The sequence below is a fragment of the Sapajus apella genome, unplaced genomic scaffold (assembly GCF_009761245.1).
Source record: "Sapajus apella isolate SASKATOON/1434 unplaced genomic scaffold, GSC_monkey_1.0 scaffold17, whole genome shotgun sequence".
Taxonomy (NCBI): Eukaryota; Metazoa; Chordata; class Mammalia; order Primates; family Cebidae; genus Sapajus; species Sapajus apella.
In genome coordinates, this window is record NW_022436957.1 from 23092186 (window position 1) to 23118374 (window position 26189).

The 26189-nt window shown below is 38.4% G+C and overlaps 1 pseudogene; it reads right to left on the reverse strand.

The window, feature by feature from the left end:
• Nucleotides 1-1466: 1466 nt before the first annotated feature.
• LOC116556592 lies at nucleotides 1467-25618 on the reverse strand (annotated as a pseudogene).
• Between the last annotated feature and the right edge of the window lie 571 nt (nucleotides 25619-26189).

The following is a 26189-nucleotide window of genomic DNA, read 5'->3' on the forward strand; positions in this document are numbered from 1 at the left end:
CACCAGGTAGACGTCTAAGGTTTTTGACTCTAGTCTCTGGTTCCCAGACAGTACCTCTGAACTTACCCAGGGCCTGGAGAACTTGTCACCCTGAAGGAAAAGACGTAGGCCTGGCTGGTTTTCCACCTGCTGATTGTGGAGCCCCAGAGCCTTGAGTGAACATAGATGGTACAAAGGAGTGGTTACAGCAGGTCCTGGGCTAGACCCAGTGCTGTGCTGGCTTTAGGTCTGACCCAGCAAAGTCGAGTGGCCACAAAGCTGCTTGTGTCGCTTCATCCCCAGGTCCATGTGGCTTGGAAGAGAAAGAGAGATTCTGTGTGTTTTGGAGAAAGTAAGGGAAGGGAACAAGATTGTCTTCCTGGTAATCCAGAGAATTCTCCCAGATTTTGTCCAAAACCATTCTTAAAGTACCTCTGAGTCTATAAGAACCACAGCGTTACTGGGTTGAGGTGCCCTCTAATGCAGATAGAGCTTAGATCACAACACCCAAGACCTTTTGAATGTCTGGAAAGCCTTCCAAAGGAGGATGGGTACATATTAATATTGGTAGTAACATCATGTGATATCACTTTAAAGAGAATTATTATGAATATTGATATTTATTTTAAACAAACTCTGTGTGATATTAATTTATTACTCTTTTCCCTATTACATTAAATAAATGAATACAAGTTAATTCAGTTCCAATACAAATAATATTTGGTAAATAACTTCTAATAGACATGGAACAAAACGTTACAGGATTCCTAAAATATTTATTATAAAATTTATAGCTACAATGACGAAGCATTTCACCTTTTAAAAATACTTACTAAATTTAAAACATTTACTAAATTACTTGTTGTATGTGACATAGAAAATATTTTACTAGATTTAGTAGTTCCCTCCCATTATTTTCTCAGCCATTCTCTGTAAGTTGCACTCCAAAGTGCAAACTTCAAATTAAGCATAACCCTTTTTTTGTTTGGAGACTTTAAATACAGCTGCATCTGTGCAATGTAGATTGAACTATCAGCCAGATATGAGTGTGATTTTTCAGAATAGAAATTTTTATAACAAAAAAAATGAAATTTATAGGAACAAATTAATCACCTAAGACACTGTAGAAACACAGCAAAATCAATGGTTGTACAAATCCTTCTATGTTATCAATTTGAATGTGCAAAATATAAACACAAAGTGAGCAGGTGGCCATATATGTCTTCCCTTCAATGTTTAAATTACTGAAGGTATAAATCACCTAAGGTCTCTATGAGACTAAAAGTATACGATTATTCTGGGTATTTTGGCACCTCATTTCTCTAAATGTTTTATATCTTGATAAGATACCACTGATACAAGCAAAAAACACCTTTTAGATATCGAAGACCTAGAAATTTTTATTAAATGTCAAAATAACATCAAATACAGAGGTTCCAAATCTGACAGGCTTGTGAGCTTCTAAAACTGCTTCTTTCTTATATAAGCTAAATTAGTCTTATCCACCAAGCCTCCATAATAGCTAATGTATAAAATGAATAAGGTTCCATGTCAAGTTTCACTCGCAAGGCTATAGCATTGGGAAGCCCCCCAACCCTTTCCTGAAAGAAACAGTTATTTCTGGCATTTCTGAGGTGCAAGCATATTTTAGGACAATATTTCTCCAAATACAAAAGTTGTTTGCTGTTAAAAGCTCCATGTCGTTTTTGTCTGATGAACTGTACTACATCTTGATATTTCATTCCATCTTCAATTAAAGCTAGGGCAACCAGCAACTGGAGCTTGCCCCAAATTTGCAACACAGTGAATTGCAATATAACAACCAGGATCTTCACAAAATTTATTTTTCGTAAGTTTTAACCAGTTATCAATAATCTGGCTGGATGGTGCTGTGCCACCATCAAATGGCTAGTCCAGAACCTGGATGCCTTACTTCTCCAAAAGAGCAATGTTGTAAGTCGCTTCACATACTCTTACTATGGTGGTAACTCCATTCTGCTTAAGTTCCTGTAAGAATCTATTAAAGTAGGCATTGGTTGGGTTGTGATAATAAGAAATCTCACATTTGTATGCAATCTCCCCAGGACAGGAGGTTCATTCAAGCCATGTTGATGTAATTTTTTAAAAAAAGAAAGAAAGAATATAAAGGAACATAAATGTACTTCAAAATGCTCCAGTTAAAATTTTCAGTGAGTTGAATATGAAGTTAGGAGTAGTAGGAAATGAAAGGAGCCTCCAATCAAAAACATCAATATTTCCATACAGTAATACTGAATCAATAGGCAATAAATGCACTCAGCTTTACCCTTATTCCAATCAGAATGCTTGTAAAATGTTTTGACATTCAATTCAGCTACTCAGTGTCCTGGTTATTCATTCTTATAGGAAGTTCTCAAATATTAAGGAATTTCTAGAGTTCAGTAGTCTACATAGGAGTTGGGCTGGGCCTAGCAATAATCCCTACTGTCTCTCAGAAAGTCCATAAATTTGTGGACAAGAACACCAGGAAAGTAAAGGATATGTTCATGCATTGACAAATGTACCCTTATCAGACGGCCAGTCCCAAGGTAGATGCGGCCCTATCCAATGTTCGGCTCAGAGGAAAGCATGTGACCAAGCAGGTCCATTACTATCTGTGCCCCAAAGCTGCCTTAAGCATCATATGTCACAAGCCTACCCTTTAGTTATTAGAGTGAAGAGCAAAGGACAAATTTGGCCACCAATCACAGGGATCCTGGCCAAGTGGACTAAAAGGGATGCGGAGAGGGTAATGCAGTGGCCAGGTATGTCACAAAGGGCCAGGGGCCATCCACGTGCCCACATTCCAGAGCTATTCATTTTCTGGAAATGTTTCATAAATTCATCCACACATTAGTGCCACACAACACTTCTAATGCACAGATCATGTTTCATAATAGACGGTCATTAAATGACAGTTCCCTTTCTTCCTATGAACAAAAAACAAAAAGTGATATTAGAGGTTGCCCTGAATTAACATTATAATTTAATCATCATTTGACAACAGAATAATTGGTTATGATATGAATTTTTCCTTTGGCACAGCTCTTAGGTAGGTACTTTGCTCCAGGCTGACTTAGAAATCATTTAGTCATTTCCTTCATTTGCTACAAAACTGAATTGTTTAAGGTGGGTGCGGTGGTGTGTCTGTAGTCCCAGCTACTTGGGAGACCAGAGGATTGCTTGAGCCTGGGAGTTCAAGACCAGCCTGAGGGACACAGCAAGACCTCTCTTTAACACCACCACCAAACCTCCCCTGATGTGTTTTAACATCCAGTTTCCCTAGGCATTTCAAATCAATTTCCCTACATATAAGCATAATGTGGTTTTTAAGATTTAAAAATAAAAAGTACTAAAAATAAAGAATAAAAGAGAAGAATGAAAACAAGTCTGCCAGTCTACGAGAGCTCTAAACGTCAATCTCAATAAATTCTAAAGGTCTTTACTTCTATTCAGGGTGAGAAGGAAGTTAGGGTGTGACTGGGAAAGGAATTGTGGAGAGGACATAAGAACAGCTTTGACTCCCTATATCCTGTAGTGAGGTTAGGACAAGAGAATGAAATGACCACTGTATTTTCCTAAGAATCCAAAGGTTCAAATGACTCTTCATCATTTTACACAACATGGGATAAGGAAGTTTGTGTGGTAAAGGGATTATAGAAAAAAAAGTATATAATGTTATATATGTGTAAAATGATAACATTATACTTATCTTCCGGGAGTGGATAAGAAAATAATGTGTATCTGTATGACTATAGTCATATGCTTTTTTTTTTTTTTTTTTTTTTTTTTTTTGAGATGGAGTTTCGCTCTTGTTGCCCAGGCTGGAGTGCAATGGCCCGATCTCTAATCATCACAACCTCTGTCTCCTGGGTTCAAGCAATTCTGTAGCCTCAGCCTCCCGAGTACTTGCCATTAGAGGCATGTGCCGGTACACCCAGCTAATTTTTTGTAGAGACAGGGTTTTTCCATTTTGGTCAGGTTGGTCTCGAACTCCCAACCTCAGGTAATCTGCCTGCCTCGGCTTTTTAAGTGCTGGGATTACAGGCATGAGCCACCATGCTTGGCTAACTATAGTCATATTCTTTATTCAAGCACATGATGAAGCAACAGGGAGTGTAATTCAAAATTACACTATAACTGCCATAACAGTATGATTAATTTCTGTAACTCATTGTTACTGGAAAATTGCAAATCCTATGATTTGTATTCATAGATACAACTATATGCACACACACATGAAAAGACAAACACTGCTTTCATTAGATTAAATGTATCATGAAGGCTGGGTGTGGTGGCTCATGCCTGTAATCCCAGCACAGCACTTTGGGAGGCTGAGGGGGACAGATGGCTTGCATTTGGGAGCAGGAGTTTGAGACCAGACTGGGCAATGTGGCGAAAACCTGTCTCAAAAAAAAAAAAAAAAAATTAGCTGGGCATGGTGACGTGCACCTGTATTCACAACTACTCAGAAGGCCGAGGCAGGAGGATCTCTTGGGCTTGGGAGGTCTAGGCTGCAGTGCACCACTGCACTCCAGCTTAGGCAATAGAGTAAGACCCTGTCTTGAAAAAAACAAAAAAGAAAAAGATTACATGTATCATGAATGAGCTTTGCATCTGCAAAGATATATACTATATATTTTCCTCTCTGAAATGACATATCCAGTTAGCAATAATTAAAAGTAGACTACTTATGAAGCCATTTGTCATATTTACTTATATTTTCTCTATAAATACATTTCTTTCCCTATTCCATATATTTTCTTTATTTTTTTGAGACAGGGTCTCATACTGTCACCCAGGCTGAATGCAGTGGTGTGATCACAGCACACTGCAGCCTCAACCTCCTGGGCTCAATCAATCCTCCTGCCTCAGCCTCCTGTGTAGCTGGGACCACAGGCATATGCCACCACACACAGCTAATTTTGTTTTTAATTTTTGTAGAGGCAGGGTCTTGCCATCTTGCCCAGCTGATCTCAAACTCCTGGGCTCAAGTGATCCTCCCACCTTGGCCTCACAAAGTGCTGGGATCCCATGTGCTGGGATTACAGACATGAGTCACCATGTCTGGCCTCCATGTATTTTGAATATAAATCTAGAAAAATTATATTACTTGCAAAATTCTATTTTATTAATATATTTTGTGAAAACATGTTCACTGTCAGACACAGGACATGTATCTTCCCAAATCCTGACTAAAATTCCACGAAAAGAGAAAAAATATATGCACTAAAATTAATATATTTATAACAGTCAAACAGTGCCATTAATGAGTATGTATGTATGAAGGGAGAGCAAGGGGTATTTGTGTATTAATTCAATACATATTTATTAAGGATCTCCTACCTGTTAGGTGTATCAATTTTAGTAAAATCTAGACCTAGTCTGTAAGAAGCTTGTTATCTAAAGGAGAGGCATGCATATATAAAACTAATTTTTAAAAAATAAAAGATATTATACTCATAGTAAGAACAAAGTGGACTCAGTGGAAGGAGTAAATAATTCTGATTAGCCTATGAAGAGGGATGCTAGAATAAGGTTTTTCAGAAGTGACATTTAAGCATGCAATCATTAATTTTTCACCATTTTAACTACAATATAAGTCTCTGTAATAACAATTTACTATGTATGTTTTCATCAGGGGAACTGCCCACAAAAGAAGTTGGCCATAAAGCATCAATTTAAAATGAAGCAAAAATTGGTAAAGAATGAAGCATCATGCAAGGTGGACTGAAATATAGCTATGAAGAAAGTGGAAAAGTAACTAGTTCAATAACTACTCCTTGATGCTCCAGGAAAATAAAGCTAAAAGACTTCTAAAATAAAATGTAGCAAGCTATCTGTAAAGATTCATCAGCCAAACTACTTAATGTTAACTTTTTTAAAAAAATCAATTACTCTTAAAAAAATCTAACACCTGCCGGGCGCGGTGGCTCAAGCCTGTAATCCCAGCACTGTGGGAGGCCGAGGCGGGTGGATCACCAGGTCAAGAGATCGAGACCATCTTGGTCAACATGGTGAAACCCCGTCTCTACTAAAGATCCAAAACATTAGCTGGGCATGGTGGTGCGTGCCTGTAATCCCAGCTACTCAGGAGGCTGAGGCAGGAGAATTGCCTGAACCCAGAAGGCGGAGGTTGTGGTGAGCCGAGATCGCGCCATTGCCCTCCAACCTGGGTAACATGAGTGAAACTCCGTCTCAAAAAAAAAAAAAAAAAAAAAAAAAAAACTAACACCTATTCAAGGAGTTCCTAAAGAATAAAAATTGGATTCTTTATATAAGACATTTTAAATATGAGATATGTTATAAAATATAGTATACTTGACAAAGATAACTATAAGCTCAGTAGATATTTTATTCTTGAAATTTTGAGTTTTTTTGATATTTTAGTCTTGATTCATGAGGAATAAAGGCTGTATCATCTTACCAAATAAAATGTTGTTAAGAAAAATATAAGGTTAAATAAGCAGTTTTCCCTTTTTTCTGCATATTAGAACATTTTATTAATTGCTAGATATTTTTGACAACAAAAATCGTAATATTTCACATGAAATATTAAGCTCTAACCTAGCTTATGATTAAGGACTTTTTTATTTGTAAAACATGTTATTAAATGTGTTCCAAAATTACACATTTTATTCTCATTATTATAAATGCAATATTATTATAAATGCAAAGTTACCATTTATAGAGTTCATCTGTAACAAATGTCATGTATGAACATAAACTCTGAAAGCTGAAATAAGAATAAACAGATTTATCTGGATCATGGAAAGGGGAACATTGATAGGTGTTTTTTTAAGCTCTCAGTTTAAACATTTGATTCTATTTTGCCATATAATCTTTCAAGGAATAAAAAACCTAAAAGAAAGAATTAAAAACCTTTACAAAAATAAAAGTAATAATTTTTTAAAAGAGGAAAAAACAAAAATATTTAAATACCTAAACATTTTTGTGATGCGTCATTTTCTTGTAATTTTACCGTATCAGGAGAAACACTGCCTTTAAATGAGAAGGGAGTCTCAATATAATGGGAGAGAAAAAAATTGAGGAAGGAGCAAAATAATCAGCAGAGAATAGGTAGAAAACAGAAGAGGATGGGAATAGATTTGGAGAAACTCCTTTTCTCCATTTCTCTCAAGTCCTTGTGGGTGGATAAAAAGAAATACCAAGAGCAAACTTATTGCCAAATAATTCCCTGTGGTAAACAACAGAATTTATCATTCTCTGGCTTTGTAATATAAATGGATCCCTTTGCTGCCATTATGGTTAAAAGGTTTGTACAATAGACAGCCTGTCACCTGACTGTTGCACTAATTCTGTGATGGAATATGCATACACAAAACGAGGAGTGCAAAAATAATTAATATCTAAACCAAGACCACCATTAATATTCACACAGTAAAATATGCTTTGTTCTTTGAAAGGTAAAATCAGTTAAAGTGCCTGACATTCATTTGAATTTAATGAGGGTAGAGTTGGGTTAAAACTTTTCTGGGAACATATGTTAGGGATATCTTTGGTCCAGGCATTTATATTTTAGACCATTACAATAATAATTTTAAAATTACATGGTATTTAGAGTTCTAGATAAAATAATTTATACTATCCCTCCAACAGCAAGTTTGTCTACCTGTGCAAAAAAAAACCCATATGTAAATAGTGAGTTAATACATCACATGACTTTTCCCTTTATATGACAGTTTCAAAGATTACATAAATCATTCTCAGCAAACTGACACAAGAACAGAAAATCAAACACCACATATTCTCACTCATAGGCAGGTGTTGAACAATGAGAACACATGGACACAGCGAGGGGAGCATCACACACTGGGGTATGTTGGGGGGGATAGGGGAGGGACAGTGGGGGTTGGGGAGGTTGGGGAGGGATAACATGGGAGAAATGCCAGATATAGGTGACAGGGGGATGGAGGCAGCAAACCACATTGCCATGTGTGTACCTATGCAATAACTCTGCATGATCTGCACATGTACCCCAGAACCTAAAGTACAATACTAAAAAAAAAAAAAAGCTGAAAATAAAATTTAGAATAATACTTTACACTTTTTAGGAAGATAAAAACTTGCACTTATTTTTAACAACAATATTGAGGTATAATTGTCATAAAATAAACTTCAATATTTAATTGGTACAACTTAATAAATTTAAAAATATATACCGTCTCATGAAACCATCAAGGTAATGTACATATAATCATCCCCAAAAATTTTATCATGGCCCTTTATAATCCCTCCTTTGAGCTCTTAAAGTCACTCCATTTCTAAGCAACCATTAAATTGCTTTACACCATTAAATATTAATTTTAATTTTCTGGAAATTTATATAAGTAGAATTATATTAGTATATACTCTTTGTTGTTAGATTTCTTTCACTTAGAATGATTGTTTTGAGATTCATTTATGTTTTAGTATGCACTATGAGTTGAATTTTGAATTTTTGAATCCAAAAAGGTACATTGAAGTTCTAATCCCCACACCTCAGAATGTGACCTTATTTGGAATAGGGATGCTGCAGATTTATATGGATTAGATTTGTGTCCCCAACAAATTTCATGCTGCATTGTAATCCCCAGTATTGGAGGTGGGGTCTATTGGATCATGGGGTTGTAGTTCTCGTGAATGGTTTAGCACCATCCCCCTCGGGTACTGTAGAGTGAATGAGTTCTGATGAATTTTGATTGTTTGCAAGTGTACAGCACCTCCCTCTTCTCTCTTGCTCCTTCTCCCAGAGGCCATGTGAAGTGCTGCTCCCCCTTTGCCTTCCGACATGATTGTAAGTTTTCCCGAGGCCTCCCGAGAAGCTGAGCAGATGCCAGCATCATGCTTCCTGCACAGCTGGTGGAACTGTGAGCCAATTAAACTTTTTTTCTTTATAAATTTCCCAGTCTCGGATATTTCTTTATAGCAATGCTAGAACAACCTAATACACAGACGTAATTATTTAAGTTAAGACAAGGTCATACTGGAGGGGACTGGACCCTTAATATATGATGACCAGAGCCTTATCAGAAAAGGAAAAGAGTCACAAAGTCACAAACACAGGAAAGAAAGAAACTATGTGATGGCAGAGGCTGAGATTGAAGTGCTGAAGCTGCAAGTGGGACTTAATCCAATATGACTGGTGTCCTTATAAAAAGGGACAATTTAGGCACAGACACAGACATGTACAGAGAGAAGACTATGTGAAAACACACACAAGAAAAAGTTGAGTTGGGAAAGAATTCTCCCCTGCAGGTTTCTCTTCTCCATCAGACTGTTGTTAATTAACACATCTCTTTTGAATGACAGTCCTATGAGAGAAGAGTAAAGATTTATTAAGAAATTATGAAAGTCTAAAATACCATTTTTTCACATACATAAACATGAACAACTCTTTTCAGCTTCTGTCAATATTCATCCCTAAGAGTGAGTCATTAGCCACAAGAAAAATCACCTTTCACAGCAATATTGCTTAGTGATCCTAATAGCTACACTGTCATGTGGAACTGGGAGGTTTCAAGTGGAAAATTTCCAGGACATACTGGATACAATTTAAGAATAAGTTTTATGGCCGGGCGCAGTGGCTCAAGCCTGTAATCCCAGCACTTTGGGAGGCCGAGGCGGGTGGATCACGAGGTCAACAGATCGAGACCATCCTGGTCAACATGGTGAAACCCCGTCTCTACTAAAAATACAAAAAATTAGCTGGGCATGGTGGCGCGTGCCTGTAATTTCAGCTACTAAGGAGGCTAAGGCAGGAGAATTGCCTGAACCCAGGAGGTGGAGGTTGTGGTGAGCCGAGATTGCACCATTGCACTCCAGCCTGGGTAACAAGAGCAAAACTCCGTCTCAAAAAAAAAAAAAAAAAAAAAAAAAAGAATAAGTTTTATGTGATTTCTTTCAGATTTAGTATAAACTTTCGATAATGTAGTTAAAACCTATTTTATTGACTCTATGATGAAATATTTATTCCTTTAACAATCAATTCTTATTTCATATTGTACAATGTTTAATATTTTCTAACACCCATTAACAAAAATTAATGTGTTAGCTGTCAGATAATAAATAATGGTAATTTTATCACATTTTATTTCATTAGAAACTACAATTGTCAGAAAACCTTACTTTTTAATAATTATAAAAATGTATAATGTACAATATTGTTTTGATCAATTCTATATTAACCACAATTATAACACAAATAAACCCACAGAACAAATTTTTACCCCTTAAATCTTTGCACCCACAGGCATAAAATGCATGTTCAGGATAGGGTGTTTGGCAAGAATAACTTTCAAAAATTAAAGTTATAAAGTGAACACATGTCAAATATTTATTGAACTCAATAATGTGGGAAATAATGAGGAAAACCACAGGTAGTAAAGCTGGTTCAAAGAAAAATTCTTTTTCACTTGGATAATATTTATAACTTTTTATAGTTATTTTCAGATACCAATGGTAATAATTTTCTTAGACAATAAGCATATCTAATTTGAATAATAAATTGTTCAATGCAATGAACCCCCAGAGATGAATCTCCAAAGTGCTCTCACAAACCAGCTTGATTCTTTTTAAGGTGGGAAACCTGAAGAGAGAACCAGAGACTCCCCCAGCCCACGCCACATCTCCCTCTTTTCTGTCTCTCTTTCTCCCACATACACTTCTTTTTGTAACTAATAATAGTTTCTGACAATTCCAGGAGGAGAGGTTTAGAGTACAGACTTATTCAGCCAGCAATCTCTGGGTTTGGCAGTTGTTCAAGGATAGCTTGTTTTCTCACCAGGTGATTTTAAGGATTTGTGAGAAATTCATTCACATGATGTGTGTAATGGCTCTTATGTTCCTTAGTGTCTGTTAAGTTACCCAGCAGACTCTCTAGACTGGAGCTCCATCTCTCTTTCAGGTAGCTGTTTTGGGCCAAGTCCCTGTTAAGATGGTTTCAAGCTATTTTCTTGCTCTCTCTCTGATCCCATATTGATGAAGGATTTTTTGCTCCTTAGTTCATCTAAATCTGGGTTCTTGTCAAAACCAGGAAAAATTAGGCACATGGACACATTGAAGGGTGAGGAGGATGGAATTTATTAAGCGAAAGGGGAGCTCTCACCAAAGAGAGTGGCCCCGCCAACCAGCTCCCACCTCACAAGTTGAGTATCAGGCCACCACACATGAGCTGAAAAAGCCAGGCTCCTCCCCTGCATAAGGTGTGAATTCCTGGTGGCTCCACCCCATTCTCCCTTTGTGCAAGTGGGCCCTTACTCTGAGCCATTCCACATTGCTTTACTTCCCTTACTATGCATGTGTCAAGGGATGGAAATTTTCACCTTGGGCATGTCTAGGCAAGCCCCCCATGTATAAGGCTCTGGGCGGGTTTGAGATTCTTGGCACAGCCTTCCCTCTCTGCCTAGGCATTTGGCTATCTCCTGTCTCTGTCATTCCCCCCTCTAAAGAAGTACATCTAACTGCCATTAGGACAAGGATAAGGATAAGGACCATGACTGATCCTAACTGCTTTCTGCCGATAGGGGGCACTGTTTTAGGAAAACGGCACTCAGATCCCCCTCAGAGGCCTCGCTAAGGGTCCCCAGTAAAAAGGGGCCATTGTCCAGGGCTCTGGTTGCATGATCATTTGGAGTTTGATGGCCTGAAGGCCAGAAGAGACAAACCAGGTTATTAGAAGACATGTGTCGAAATGAAACAAGGGAGGGGATAAGGACAGCTCAAAAATCCTGAGGCTGCTGACATGCCTAGATAACTGATGGCTATAGCTATGCTAGCTAAGATTTGGGTGCATGGGCTTAGCTTTGGCTAGCTCCCTTTATCTTATTTTCCCAAGAAAGGAAACCTCTGGGTTATGGGCACCCTATCTACTCCCATCACCTGGCAGGATTTGCAGGCTAATTGCCCAGAACTAGAATATCGATACAGACATTTATATTACCTATCCCTTTTTGTTTCTTCTGAGCTGCAGTCAGAGATCACTAGTTGGTTTACAGGAATAAGCAGGGTTAGTCTAAAACTTAGGCAAAAAACTTAAAAACAACTAATGAATCTAGAATTTAATGACAAATGCATGCTAAGTTTTCGAACATAATTTCTGTCTCTCCAGTCCTCATTTTTGTTAAAAACAAATCATAATAGGACTGAGTTGTTTGCAAAATAACCTTTAGTCTTATACTTGGCCTGATTATTTGCATAAAGTGCCACAAGAATAGTTCTTTTTACATAGGCTTTTAAAATTGGCTTTGATGGAATCTCAGATAGGACTTTTTAAAGTGGAGCCCAGCCATGGGTTTGTATCCTTAAATATCTATGAGTTGGGTGAATTCCTTTCTTCTCGAGCTCCCAAGAATATGGGGTTCTTGGGCCTGTTAGAAATTGATATTCCTCACTCACCAGAGTTTAGGAACCCTGTACGGGGACTGTGTAGACAAGATTTGAGGTCAGTTTTCCCAACGGGCTTTATCAGCTCTGCAAGTGGAGCTTGATTCCTTAAAGGGAAGCATAACTTTCCAGTTAAAGCCTTGGTAAAACAACCAGTTTCTCTAATTGCGTCCTCTGGCAAAAGATAATGGATTTCTTTTTGCACTGATGCAAATAACCATATTGCCATAAGTTAAGAATACTCAGATATTTTCCAAATTTTAGAGGAACCAGGCAGAGAGAGACAAACATGCTCCAAATTTTGTTCACAGGAGTCTACCTTATTCAATTATTAAAGATTGTAATTACCTCAAAATAAGTTTCCTTGACTCTGATAACAAAACAAAGATCAGCAATGTTTTAAGCAAAAGTTAAAAAAGATTGCTTCAGTTTTCTATTAGTTCAGTCCATTCTGTTAACCCTTGTTTTGCTTGATATTCATGAACATTTCAGCTCTTCATTACCCCTGTACTATTTTCCTTTATTCCAATGTCACAATCTACAAAGTTATAAGAAACCTGCATTTGAGAGCACCTGTCAAAGTCCTATAGCTGATTATAAATAATCTTTTGAAAAGGATCAAAATAAGACAATTGTCTCTGAATGACAAAATGTCTAGGGTAGCTACAGTTAAATACACAATTGACAGATAAATTTGGTTATCTCTGTGGTTTACAATAACTTAACATAATAACCTTAATTGTGATTGATAGCATGTACTCAGACACCAGAATTTCAGAAACCCTATACAATTTTGGAACATATATTAGTATTATTCCCTAAAATATAACCTGAGGAAGATTAAACATCATTTTGGCAATCACGTGTACCTAAATAAGTCAAATAACCCTGTTTACCTCTCTTCTGGATGCTTCAGGGGCCCTCCATAGCTTAATGTAAAATCTGGTAAGTTTTTAAAATTATGCACTAGGCACTGATAAAGTTTGACTCCTTCCAGCACAGTTAAGGGCATGGTAAATTCCATATATCCCCAGGCCTTACCAAGTGTTAAAGCAGGCAAGCTGAACACTTCTCAAAGGCCAAAGAAGTCTTTTATAACCTTAAAACATTTAGCAAACCTAGTATCTGACCCACATAATTTAGACCAGCAATTTACATTTTAATGTAATTTGTATTTTACTAATAATCATTAAGACTTTTTATTTCTCAAAGATTAAAGTCACATGAACTAAAAAGTATTACAGCCTTTGTCTTTCCTTAAAAAAAATTTGATCTAAGCACTAATTTTTCTTTAAGCCAATTAATTAGAGCTCTTTTTTATAGACATCATACACAATACATCTATAACTACACAGGAAGACAGAGGAAAATCCAGTAATTATAAGATTTTTTGTTGGTCAATCCCCTAATTGGATTGTTGGACTCCAGGTGAAGCCCATTAAGAGCAAGATTAGAAAAGTGTGCTGTTTCCAGGGCTCAATTATCAGGTATAGCTAGAAGACAAAAACAGATTTTGAGAGGAATCTATCTTCTTTTAGTTCCTGGGGTTCCATGAGGAAAACAGAAATTTCTTCCCAAAATGGAATCCGTGGCACCTTTTCTGTTTCTCCCAAGGAGTCACAGGCCATCGGAAGTTATCTTAGAGCCTCTCATGCGTGCATTAAGGGTGGCAAGCCAAAATGGAGAAAAATAATTCAATCAACCGAGAAAGAAACAGCCTTTTCCAGCAAAACAAGATCCAAGAAGAAAAAAGCATAAAGGCCTTTTAAATATACCTATAGCTTGGATATCCACTTTTAATTAATCTGAGCGTTCTTTAAGAAAATCCTTTTAAATTCCTTATTACCTGACTTTAGCCATGCTAAGCTGTCGATTTTTCTGGATTTGGAACTTTAACAAAAGTAATCTCACAGGTGAAACTAACAGGCCTCAATTATGGTTATGACTTAACCACAAATGTACGAGGTATTTTCAAAGAGGTGGTAAGCAGTTTTTACAAAATCTATAACCTTTAATGTTAACTCACAGAAAGTAAAATGTAAGAAAGAAAGTTGTTCATGGAGGGGAAGAATCAGCAAATGGCAAATGTCACACAGATATCAACTCAAAAGTACTCATTTTTCATGCCAGGATTGAACCCGGGCCACCATTGTCAAGTGGCAGAAACTAAAACAAAGTTCTGCCATGTGGCTACAGGTCACACTCCCAAGAACATAAAACAAGATGGAGGCCGGCAGCAAAGCTTATTACTGGCCAGCTTGCTGGGCTGACTTGATCAGTGGGCTTATGAGGTCCCAGGTCTGTATACCATCCCAAGGTATCCATCTTTCTGACAGAACCATACAGAGAGACATGCAAAACACACAAAATTGGCTGCAGCCTCAGGCCAACCTCATAAATTCTATTTCATTAGTCAAAACTTTACAGAGAATATAAACAGTGATCCTTATCATTCATTTTACCAGTTTGTACAGAGAGAGAGAGGCCAAAATCCAACTGGTAAAAAAACATTTACCCTTTTGCCAGTATATCAGGCTTCTGGGTTCCCCTCCCTCGAGATCAATTATAAGCCAACCAGTTTAAGGTTTAGGAAATTAACTTTTTCTGGTTTGCAGGAGGCATCCGAGGGGAATGTTCTGCAGCACAGAGACACAATTATTTGTGAAGGGAGGACAAAGGAGGAAAAAAGGAAAAAACAAAGCATGTTTTCAAAGGCGTTCCAGGGGTTCAGGATGCATTCGAAAGGTATAGACTGAAGATGAATGGCGACTTCTGGAAAGAGGGGAGCAAGGTCTCTGGTTCTTTCCTCTTCCTAGTGAATATTGGGGGTACATGAGGGGCACAAGGAAAACATGTCCTCTTTCCTTCTTCCATCCTCATATCCCCAGGTCCCGGTAACCTTGACAGGGTGTTGCCCATGAGTGCCAATATGGCATTCACCCATGTTAACAGGGGTCCTAGTGGACGAGGTTCTCCTCTCTTACCCACAAGCTGCCTTTCCCTCTGCTGTCAGTAGCCTTTGAGTTCCCTAGACTTCATTTATGCCATGGAAACTAGCATGACCTCTATCCATAAAACAGAAGTCTTCACTTAATTGGCAGCCATTAGTCATGCTCACACTCGCCATGCCTTTTAACTTCTGTTGTCATCTGCCTCTGGATTCCTCAGATCCAGTTTTCTATCCTAAGGCTTCTACTTGAAGCTGGAATTGAGTTTGGGACAAAAGAACTGCCTCAGGGAGGTGCATGAACTCGTCATTTCCCAGGTGCCCCTCACCAGACTGGCTATAAACCTCCTCGTCATAAGCCAAATGCTAAGGTGAAGCTGCGGAATTACATCCTTCTCAAACAAGGAAGAGAAAGAGGGTGTCCTGTGAATTGGGGTACTGGCCTAACAAGACACCTGCAAAAAGGAAAAAAAAAACACACACAAAAAAACCTCTCACATAAAAGTTAACACCTGACAGGGTGGAGAAAAGAAAAAAAAAAACAAAAACAGTTAAGTGCAGGGCAGAGAAGATGCCTGGGGAAAGAACCTCATTCTTATGCCAAAGGGTTTTTTCCTACAAGGAAAGAAACTTTTAATCGCTGTTTCCTCTTTCCTGGCTCAACGAGGGGAGAAAATATTCCATGGGCGCCTGGCAGGAGGGGATAGTGAGCAGGAAAACCCTGGATAGCCAGCAGTGTGTAGCCTCTGGTCCCCAAGACTGCCCTGGGGCCGGCGCAGCAGCTGTGGCTCAGTCCTGTCATGAGTGGCCAATGTAGGCTGCACATACATGCAGCATACATGGCCATGCGCCCCAGCGGGGAGGGAAGGGGAAAGGGGAGCCACTGCTCACCCATCTGTCCCATGTAGCACACGCCTGTGGCTGAATGCCCCCAATGTTGTAAAAAAAAAAAAATAGATAGGTGCCATTTCTGCCCCGAGAAAAGAAGGAAAATGCCATAGAAAACACTGGATTGGACTGAAGCTGACATTCCTGACCCCCAAGAGCGATGGGATATGGAGGGGGCAGTTGCCACTGCCTTTAGGAAGCGTCTAAGGATGAGAAGGCCCAGAAATGAAAGTGAAAGAGATTTTTGGTCTGCATCTTACTCACCCTTCCTCATGTCTCCATATAGGCCACAAAATAATGCAGGATTTTTTGCTCCTGAGTTCAGCTAAATCTGGGTTCTTGTCTCACAACCATGAAAAATTAGGCACATAGACACATTGCAGGGTGAGGAGGATGAAACTTATTAAGCAAAAGGGGAGCTCTCAGCAAAGAGAGGGGTCCCGCCAGCCAGCTCCAACCTGACAGAACGAAAACCAGGCCACTACACATGAGATGAAGCTAGGCTCCTCCCCTGCATAAGGTGCAAATTCCTGGTGGTTCCACCCCATTCCCCCAGTGTGCATGCGGGCCCTTACTCTGAGCCACTCCACACGGATTTATTTCCCTTACTGTACATGCGTTAAGGGATGGAATTTTTCCCTGTGGGAATGTTTTGACAAGCAGCCAGTACACAATCACCTGGGCAGGCTAGAGGTTCTCCAGGGATCTTTCCCTATCTTCCTAGGCATTTGGCTATCTCCTGCCTCCATCGATATCGACATACCATTCTGTAGGTGGAAGTGCAGTTTGTTTGTAATATGACCCTGTTTCTCTCTGGATAATTCCACAGCCCTTAAAAAATCTCAGGTAAGAGTTGGAAGAAACCTAAATATTTCACCCCAAAATACTGTTTCTTGATACAATGAGTATTTTGAATTAAAGACCCTTAGAGATCAACAAACACTAGGAGAGATTTTTCTCCTATCTATATAAAGATCTGATGGACGCACCAAGAATCACATTTGTTTTTAATGTCCCTCCCATTATCTATTGCAGAAAAGAAAACTGAAGACTATAACCACGCCTGAATGGACCCTTTCATGAGATGTCTGTCTCTCATGCTCATTCAATTTCCAAAGAGACTCATTTTCAAATTAATCTCTTTCTTGCTCTATTCATTCGCCCTAGGAATCATTTATTATCCCTCAAAAACACCTATATTCCCCATCTTCCCCATCCCCTCTGAAAAAAGACTGTATAAGCTTTTGTATCTCATTGAGGGTTGAGATAATCACTCTGTGATTCTCCCCTGTGCACATTAATAAATTTATTTGCCATTTTTCTTATTACTCTATGTTTTGTCTGGGGAAACCTCAGACAGTGAAGGGCAAGTTTTCCCTTGTTACCTACAGAGTCAAATACTGGGACACTCAGTCCCCCAAATTCCAAGGAACACATTTCAAAATCTCCAGCTAATTTTCTCAAAGCACCTCTCACTAGACTAGCAATGAAAAGCACCACTGTCCCGTTCAAGAGGTATGTGTAACCATGAGGTAAGAGGAAGGTTCCAGAGTACTAATACAAACATCTGCAAACAAATTCTTCCTTTGCCTAACTTCATTTTTTGTTTTTTTTTTTTTTGTTTTTTTTTTGAGACAGAGTCATGCTATGTCTCCCAGGCTGGAGTGTGGTGGCACATTCTCAGCTCACTGCAACCTTCACCTCCCAGGCTAGTGATTCTTCTGCCTCAGTCTCCTGAGTAGCTGGGATTACAAGAGCATGCCACCATGCCCGGCTAATTTTTTGTGGAGAGAGAGTTTCGCCATGTTGGCCAGCCTGATATCAAACTCCTGACCTCATGTGATCCACCCGCCTTGGCCTCCCAAAGTGCTGGGATTACAGGTGTAAGCCACAGCACCTGGTCACCTAATCTCGATTTAAATCTCATTTATAGTCTCAGGTGTAGGCTCAGGTTCACATAAATTTTCTTTATAACTTTTCTTTTTTTCAGATACAGTGTCTTGCTCTGTCACCCAGACTCAAGTATAAAGACACAATCATGGCTTACTGCAGTCTCTCAACTTCTTGGGCCTAAGTGATCCTTCCAACTCAGCCTTTGGAGTAGCTAGTACTACAGGTGCTTCCCACTGTGTCCAGCTAATTTAACTGTGTGTGTGTGTGTGTGTGTGTGTGTGTGTGTGTGTGTGTGTGTTTTGTTTGTTTGTTTGTTTGTTTGCACAGACAGGGTCTTGGTATATTTCCCAGGGTGGTCTTGAACTCTTGGCCTCAACTGATCCTTCTACTTCAACCTTCCATCCTTCCATAGGGCTGGAATTACAGAAGTGAGCCACTGTGCCTGCACATATAACTCATTCATATGATATGCAGAAATGGACTGTTGCTTTAGCAAATATTACTGTTACCAGAAGGAGGTCCCAATTCACACCCCAAGAGAGGGTTGCTGGAGTCCATACAGTAAAGTGAAAGCAAGTTTATTAGGAAAGTAAAGGAATAAAGAATGGCTACTCCATAGGGAGAGTAGCGGCATGGGCTGCTTGACTGAATATACTTAGTTATTTCTTGATTATATGCTAAATAAGGGGTGGATTATTCATGAATTTTTCAGGAAATGGGTGGGCAATTCCCGGAACTGAGGGTTTCTCCCCTTTTTAGACCATGTAGCCTAACTTCCTGACGTTGCCATGGCATTTGTAAAATTTCATGGCTCTGGTGGTCTGGTGGGAGTGTCTTTCAGCATGCATTATAATTTGCATATCATGAGCACTGAGGACCACCCAAGGTCATTTTTGTTGCCATCTTGTTTTTGGTGTGTTTTGGCTGGCTTCTTTTCCACATCCTGTTTTATCAGCAAAGTCTTTGTGACCTGTATCTTATCCTGAACTTATATTTCATCTGGGACTAAGAATGCCTAACCTCCTGGAAATGCAGCCCAGTGGGTCTCAGCCTTATTTGAACCAGCCCCTATTCAAGATGGAGTTGCTCTGGTTCAAACACCTCTGACGTTATTATGTTTTGTTTTCCTTTTAAACTTTTTTTGTAGAGGCAATGTCGCCTGGTGTTTCTCAGGCTGATCTTGAACTCCTGGCTGCAAGTGATCCTCCCACCACCAGCTCCCAAATTTCTGTGACTACAGGTGTGAGCCACTGCACACTGCCATATAACTTGTTTATATGATATGCATAAATGGACTGGTGCCTCACTTTAGCAAATATTGTTATATTTTGTTTTCCAATAGTGGAACTTTAGCTGAAACTGAGGAAAAAGGATGCTACATATTTGTATACTATGCTATAATGTGTGATTCTAGTTACCAGCTGATGGACACTTGAGTTGCTTCCAGATTTTGCTACTCTACATAATACTGCAATAAATATCAAGGTACATTTGTCTCTTCAAAATTTTTTAATATGTTAGTAGGAAAAATTCCAAGAAGATAATATATGAATCAAAGGTTAAATATTTATTTCTATGGATACTTAGAAACTGCAGTAAAATAGTCTAAAAGTACCCAACTTTTATTCCATCACCATATTTCATCAAGATTTTAAATCTTCACCCATAAGTGCAGAATAACATCTCATTATTTTAATTTGTATTTTTAATTGTTATAATATGTATTAGTTTACTGTGGATGCTGTTGCAAGTAACCACAAACTGGGTGGCATTAAACAACAGCAAAAAATTCTTTTTGTATTTCTGGAGACCAGAATTCCAATAGTCAGTATCACTGGGTGGAAATCAAACTGTTACAATGTCAGAGGCCCCAGGGAACAATCTGTTTCTTGCCTCCTTCAGCTTCTTATAGCTGCTGGCGGTCCTTGGCTGTGGCCTGAACATTTCAGGCTTCAAGGCCAGAATTTCGAATCTCTGTTTGCTCCCTCTTCACATTGTCTTCTCCCTTGAGTGTGTATCAAATCTACCTCTGACTTCATCTTTAAGGATACAAGTGATTTCATTTAGGGCCCATTCACATAATCCAGGATAATATTCTCTTCTCAAGATTCTTAATTTAGTCACATCTGCAAAGACTTTGCCATTTCAGGAAACATTCACAGGCTTCAGGGATTAGGATATACATTTTTTTTTTTTTTTAGGGAATATATTTTTCAGCCTGTCACAGAGGCAAACTGCTTTGCTAAGAATTGGAAATTGAATTCCCTATTAGAAATAAGGAAGATGAGGGAGAATGGATAAGATGAAAAGTAAATATCTACTAATATAGCAATATTATGAATTTTCTATGGGTACATTTATATAAATCCATGGAACACCAAAGTCATGTACATCAAAGTAATCAAGGATGGATGCTGAGCAAAATGTAGGGATGCTAGATCTTAGATTTCAGGAATACTAAATGGACACTTTGATCTTATTAGTAGGTATTTTATAAGAAGGTTATATTTATATCTTAAATATCATTTTATAATTTCCAAAGAGAGACAGGAAGAAAAAAAGCAAAGAAAAATGCACCAATTCTTTTACATGTGAGATGAATACTTTACAATAATAAATATAGAAGTTACTATAAATCATTGTTTACAATCTAATTTCAGGGTACCAATATGGGGTTATATCTCTGTATAACCTGATATGATATTTTATGTGAGAAATAAAAATGAAACTGCACTAGTTGTTAAGTATAAAAAGGAAACTGTTACAATGTCAGATTAACTAAGTAGACAATATTAATCAACCTCCCAGTGTTATTTTAACATTCTGTAATTTTGCCTACATTCTTACTTGTAGCATTAGCATTGTTTTATAGATAAGTACACTGAAATTCAGGTTATATGAATGATCTAAAGCCTAATAGGTAGAAAATCCTTCAATTAAGACCCAAAGTTAGCCATTCCAAATCCATGTCCCACATATTTTTCCTCTATGTATAAAATATTAGTGAAGATATATAAAAACCATTATGTATTATTCAATTATTAAAAATGTATTTATCAAAGGGGAGCTGATGTATTTTCTAAACTCTATCATAGTGTGATTTTTCGCATAATATGAACTCTATTATACATTTAAACATCATAATATTTACTATCAATAGAAATTATACAAAATTTAATTACATTTAAAGAATAATCCTCAAAACTGAGAAAAAATATGGATAGCTTTTCACAGGTTATGTTATTTTAGGCATGAAATAAATCTGCAATTCTTTATATTTCACAATCTTTGGAAATACACCAAAATACTGTATGTTCTCCACTGTCAAATGTGATAAATCAAAGCAGTCTTTGGATTTTGTAGAGTATCTTTGAAAATGTGTATGGCAGAAACATTTCAATATTATTGAATAGCTTAACAGGCTCCTCAGCCCATTCATATGTCTTTCTTTTCCAGACAGTTGCCTTAGTAACTGTCCAACAGAAGTAGTTTTCTGCAGTTTTCTCTAAATAGTACCCACATAATTGCTGAATTTAGTCATTGCAGTAGGGCAGGAAATAACGTATCTCAAATTTGGTTTGTTTCTGATTCCGACAGTTTGGAGACCAAAACCCTTCCATTAAAAACAGCTGATATGGGCTGGGTGAGGTGGCTCACGCCTGTTAATTCCAGCACTTTGGGAGGCCGAGGTGGATGGATCACCTGAGGTCAGGAGTTTGAGACCAGCCTGGCCAACATGGTGCAACCCCGTTTCTACTGAAAATACAAAAATTAGCTGGGCACGGTGGTGCACGCCTGTAATCCAGCTACTCAGGAGGCTGAAGCATGAGAATTGCTTGAATGCAGGTGGAGGTTGCAGTGAGCTGAGATCATGCCACTGCACTCCAGCCTGGGTGACAGAGCAAGACTATGTTTTTTGTTTTGTTTTTTTTAAAAAAAAAGATAAAAAGCTGATACAGTTTGGCCGTGTCCCCACCCAAATCTAATCTTCAGTTGTAGATCCCATAATCCCTACATATCATGGGAGGAATGCAGTGGGAGGTAATTGAATCTTGTGGGCGGTTACCTCCATGCCATTCTTGTGATAGTGAGTGAGTTCTCACAAGATCTGATGTTTTTATAAGAGGCTTTTCCTCCTTTGCTCAGCATTTCTTCTTCCTGCCACCATGTGAAGTAGGATGTGTTTGCTTCCCCTTCTGCCATGATTGTAAGTTTCCTGAGGCCTGCCCTGCCCTGCAGAACTGTGAATCAATTAAACCTCTTTCCTTTATAAATTACCCAGTCTTGGGCAGTTCTTTGCAGCAGCATGAGAATGGACTAATGCAACAGCTAAACATGTCAGATATATTAAAACAGCAATCTTACGCAATACTATAGAGGAATGATTAACATAAAATATTTTTCTTTATTATCCAAGAGTAGGATAGACTTATTGATTAAATTAAGTCTGTGTAAGATGAAGTGTACCTGTTACAATTTAAAGGTAACTAACTACTGGATTAGAATCAGAAGAATAACTTAACTTCCAAAGCAATAAAGAGGAAAAGGAAAGCAAACAGTGAATTCATTAGAAACTTAGAGAGGAACATGAATTGACACATGTCTAGTGGCTAAGACACCCACTCATGCAAGATATTTAATTTTAAGTTTTATAAAATTGGACATGATTTTTATTTCATACCAGCATTCTTCAATGGGGCTGAAACTTAGTCTTAATAAATTAAGTAAGCCCCTATTCCCAATATTTTTCTCAAATTAACAACTAAACTCTAGCATGAGGGATATATGAGGAGAAATGGTGATATGTGCTTCCATTGTTACTATTGAAGTATCATATAAATATATATAAAGTACTTAGCACAATGCTTGGGATGTAATGAAAGTTAGCTATTTTACCAATCTTGGCTTCAGGGGCTTAAATTTCACCAGCTACCTCATAGTGGTATACTGAAAATAGTTTGCAGAGTACTCTTTCTGTGAAGGGAAATTCAAGCAGTGTTACCTCAACATGACCTTTGGATGCATAAAGCAGAGAGAGGGACAGTTATTCTTTATGTGCTTAGATTGTCCATAGACCTTATATTGATTTCATATGGCTACCTTATTAATAAATACATATGGTAGGTACATATAATGGTTAAAACTTTTAAGTACTTTCAATATAGATTTTGAGACACAATACATGCTGGGGAAAAAACTCAGTCTATGGAGTCAGACAACTTTATATCTGAATAGTCCCACTAGCAGTTGTTATGTAATTCTGGGCACACACTTCTGTGTGCCTCTGTTTGTCAATGTTTTCTGGGAAACAGTCATCATGTGAGGATTTAGCATACAAGGACTTTGTCAGGGAAGATATCAGTGAGAGGCAACAGGGAGCAAGCTAGAGGAGTCTGAGAGAGTAATCAGGTCAGGATGCATTCTGACTTCAAGTGAAGAAGAAGGAATGAAGCTAAGATGGAAACACCCTAGATCACTGTGTAGTCTAAAAGAGTTCAGGAAGGCCTTCAGAAAGCCCTTAAACTAACATCTTCAGTCAGAGGAGCCTTTCAACTCCCAGGAATGTGCCTGCTGTAGTACCCCTGCCATGCTAAGCACTGGATGGGGGCAGCCCTAGGAAGCGTGATTTGGGAGGAAATAGGGCAATGATTTCAGAGCACAGTGCTTGGGGTCCTTAGTCAACTATACTCTCTTTCTACAAGGCACATCTCATGGCCACCATATTTACCTTACAAGTTTATTGTGATTAGTAATAATGTAGGAAAATCACCTAGGACAATGTGCTTGACATACAATGCATGCTCAATAAAGAATAGCTATTGTCATATCTCATTTGTGAACACTTTATCTTAATCATTCTGTGGTATTCATAAAATATATACTCTTATCTTCTTCCTATCAGATGTTTTTATTAGTTTGCTAGGGCTGCCATAACAAACTATCACACACTGGTTGCTTAAACAGAAATTTATTTTCTCACCATTCTGAAGGATAGAAGTCCAAAATCAAGGTGTCATCAGAGTTTTCTTCTGAGTTTCTTTCTTCTCCTTGGCTTGTTGATGGCCACCTCCTCCCTGTGTCTTTGTATGCCCTTTCCCTTCTATGTGTCTATGTCCTAATCTCCTCTTCTTCTAAGTAATCAGTCATGTTGGACTAGGACCACACATATGACCTAATTTTATCTCAATTACCAGTTTAAATGCTCTAACTCCACATACAGTCACATTCTGAGGTATAAGGGGGTAAATCCTTCAACAAATGAATTTTAGCAGGATACAATTTAACCATAACAGTGTTATTTGCCATACTTCACAAATAAGAAGGCTGAGAATCACAGGTGTCAAATAATATGACTCAGTCACCTTTTAATGAAAGGGAGGATCCGGATCTCTATACTCCTAAGCAAGGCCAATTTTCTTTTATTAAAAATGCATTATGAACCCGGTCTTTGTGTGTACTTGACCCTTGCAAGTAGAGTGAAAAGAAAGAAGTTGACTCAGGCTAGTGGAAGTGGACCCAACACCCACATAATAAGGGAAGCCCTTAAATAGAGCTTTACATATTTTTAATTAGTGTTTCACAATCAAGGGTGATTTTTGCCCACTCAAGGAATATTTAAAATCTTCTAGATACATTTTTGGTTGTCATAACTGAGCCTTTGCTGCTAGCATCTAGTGAATAGAGGTCATAGATGCCGCTAAATATCCTACAATGCATAGGACAGTCCCGACAACTAGTTATCTAGGACAAAATATCAATACTGGTAAATTTAAGAAACCCTACATCAGAGTACAACAACTTGCACATTGAATGTGGCTATCCCCAGAAAGTGATCACCTTCTTTTAGTCATCTATTGGCTAGAGTTTAGGACTGAAGGGGTGGGAAAATATATAGACTTATTTTGAAAATTTGGAATTCTGTCCTGACCATTCTTGGACATGAGCACATTTCTTTCCCCAGTTATTAGTATACCTATAGCGAGCAACTTGGCAAAAATGGGACCTAAGAGATTCAAACCTAATTTCAGTTACCTTGCATAAAAATGTCCTTGTCCCTCTTGCACCTGATCCTTCTAGATGAAAGGTTTGGGTGAGTGTAGGATATGATTTAAAAAAAAAATCAAAGTTATAGTTACCAGAATGATAGATTCAGGTATTGTGGAGATAGAGAAAGAGCAACAACCTAGCACCTAAGGTTGTACAGAAAAAGGAAGGGCATTAATGATCTTTGTCTGTCAGGACTGACTCAGGAGCCTTCCTCCTCAAGGAAAACATTCTGGTGCAGGTTTCCCAAACAGTTGCAAGGACATTCAATTTAACTGACTGCTGGGCTGGCCACTTGCAGCCAGATAAGTCTAACCACCTTTCCCCTTTACCTTATAGAGAGGTCTGTCAGAAACAACAGGAGATGATCCCAGCTCCTGCACACATACACATGTGCACATGCGTGCCTCTTGATATCAACCTCACCTTCGTTCTCAATCCTTCCTTGGAACAGACTAATGTCATGCCCCCAAGCTGAGCATGGACAAAGCAGCATATTGGGTTGACTGCACTTTAGCAAATCTCCCAAACAAGGACTAGGCTGAATTATTTTAACTGAACTGGGAACCTTAAGGTTTGCCGGCTAGCATTCTCAACTTACTTTCCTAATTGATGTAGGTAACACTCAGGATGGGGCGACCCTACCAATTGTAAACACTTTCAAGGGCACCATTTATACTCTCAGACTGTACTTCTTGGATGAGAGCCAGGCATTAATATGGCTCTTTCCTGAAAACACTGTGATTTGTTCTTTAAACGTGGTAAACTTTCAGCATTTTAGATCTTCCAACACCTTAAAGGGCTTAACTCTGAGGAAACAACATCCATATCAGGAACCTCAGCTTTGTTATTTCGTTTGCTTTAGGGAAAGGACATTTGGTCTGTTATGTAGGGATATATTCTAGTTGCCTGCTCTGCTTACTGGGGTGAAGCATGGAAGGAATAAGGCTTAGTGGCTCTTGTCACTTTTACAGATCTCCAGTTCCCTCCCCACTTCTGCTCCTACTCTTCTAATTTCAATTTCACTCTTTACTTC